The following is a 2,487-nucleotide window of genomic DNA, read 5'->3' as shown; positions in this document are numbered from 1 at the left end:
GAGAGGACAACTTCTGGAAACCAAGGCAAAGCGCTAGGGCTAAGTTGACATTGCCTAGGCTCTATTTTAAGTCAATATATTTTGTGTGAGCTCAAATTATGTTRTTACCCATTTGATGAACATCAGACTGATATACTTCAACTGGGTTGGGGTCAATTCAAAGTCAATTCTGTAATCTTGGGAGATCAGTTGAAATAACAATTTAACAACAATATGTAGTGTCATTTTATTGGATCCATTTTTCATAGGTGTGACATGCATTGTAAAATAGAAAACCTTTATTGACCTGGAATTAGTACTAAATTCAGGTAAAACTAAGTATATGTTGTTCTCTAGAGCAAAAAAACAAGTCGGATGATTTAAGCATATGTACTTTGGTTGGTGTCCATATTGATCGTGTCCGTGCTTACAAATATCTGGGCATCTGGATAGATAAAAAGCTGTCTTTTAAAAAGCATATTGATGAGTTAGTTGAGAATAAAAATGGGCTTCTTCTATAGAAATTGGTCTCGCCTCTCGATAAATAGTAGGAAGCAGATTATTCAGTTGTTAAATGTGATGTTGTGGTGCCTCTAGGGAAATTCAGAGAGCTGATTGAGGACCTTATTACTGATGAAGGTGTTTGTTTCTATTACTGATGAAGGTGTTTCTTTTTATTACTGGTGAAGGTGTTTCTTTTTATTACTGGTGAAGGTGTTTCTTTTATTACTGATGAAGGGTTTCTTTTTATACTGATGAAGGTGTTTGTTTTTATTACTGATGAAGGTGTTGTTTTTATTACTGATGAAGGTGTTTTGTTTTTATTACTGATGAAGGTGTTTGTTTTTATTACTGATGAAGGTGTTGTTTTATTACTGATGAAGGTGTTTGTTTTATTACTGATGAAGGTTTTGTTTTTATTACTGGTGAGGTTGTTTGTTTTTATTACTGATGAAGGTGTTTGTTTTTATTACTGATGAAGGTGTTTGTTTTTATTACTGGTGAAGGTGTTGTTTTTGTTACTGGTGAAGGTGTTTTTTTTTATTACTGGGTCTTTCTTTCTGCTTGAATTCTGTATTTATATTTTGATATGTGTATTTTCTGTAATTTATGTAATTCAGGACTCATCTGTAAAAGAGACCTTGATCTCAGTGACTTTGTATCCTACTTAATGCTCGTTGTCTCTTGCTTGACATGCATGAATGTATAAACATATGCCTGTAACATGTATGCCTATGTCAGTAACATGTACCTACAGAATGTCTACATCCCCTTGAACTGTTTTCACATTTTGTTGTGTTACAAAGTGGGATTCAAATAGAGTTATTGTAATGTTTGTCATTGATCTAACAAAATATCCCGTAATGTCAAAGTGAATATTACAGATGAAAAAATGGTTTATCTAAAATATAGTCGTTGCATAAGTGTTGACCTTCTTTGTTTAGGCATATTCTAAAGTGTTCACCTTCTTTGTTTAGGCATATCTTAAAGTGTTCACCTTCTTTGTTTAGGCATATCTTAAAGTGTTCACCTTCTTTGTTTAGGCAAGCCTAAATGAGTTCAGAAGTCACATTTGGCTTAACAAATCACATAGTAAGTTCTCTCTGTGTGAAATAATAGGGGTTGACATGATTTTTTAATTGCTACCCCTTCCTTCCTCTGTCCCACAGACATACAACATATGTATGGTCCCTCAGTCAAGTATTGAATTTCAAGGACAGATTCAACTACAAAGACAGGGGAGATTTTCGAAAGCCTTATAAAGAAGGGCAGTGATTGGTAGATGGGTAACAATAACAAATCATATATTGAATATATATTTAAGCATGGCCAAGTTAATAATTATGCTGGGGATGATGTATTAAACCACCCAGACACATCAAAAATGCAAGACAGGAAGCTGCTTAGGGATGTCACCATGAGGCCATTGGTGATTTTAAAATAGCTACAAAGTTCAATGGCTGTGATCGGAGAAAACTGAGGATGGATCAACAACATTGTAGTAACTCCACAATAATGACCTAAATTACTCACTTTGTAACAAAATAAAATGTGAAGAAATCTAAGGAGGTGTAGACTTTCTATATGTATTTTTCCCCTGTATGTCCAAAGAAGAACACCAGTGGAAAAGAGCATGTAGGACATGTTGAGTCTTCAATATGTATGAAATCTTGACAGAATGTAATTTATGTAAAAAACAAAWGGGGATGGCATCTCCCCCAAAATATAGTCTCTGCATCTGTGCCAATCTGGTAAGGAGAGTTTGTGACATAACTATCGGTGGAGTTGAAAAAGCGAATGAAACACATTGAACTTTAGATTTTTATTCGGTACATGAAAACGTAAGCGAAAAAGAAAATCTTGTGTACATTTCGTCATAACGCACTGATTTTTATCTGCAACAAGTCTGTGTACGATTCTCGTTGGTGGAAGGAGAAGAGGACCAAAATGCAGCGTGGTTAGTGTTCGTCATATTTAATTAAAACTGAACACTACACAAAACAACAA

This window comes from Salvelinus sp. IW2-2015, unplaced genomic scaffold (assembly GCF_002910315.2).
Source record: "Salvelinus sp. IW2-2015 unplaced genomic scaffold, ASM291031v2 Un_scaffold864, whole genome shotgun sequence".
NCBI lineage: Eukaryota > Metazoa > Chordata > Actinopteri > Salmoniformes > Salmonidae > Salvelinus > Salvelinus sp. IW2-2015.
The sequence above is the reverse complement of the archived record's forward strand: the minus strand, read 5'-3'. Positions refer to the sequence as shown.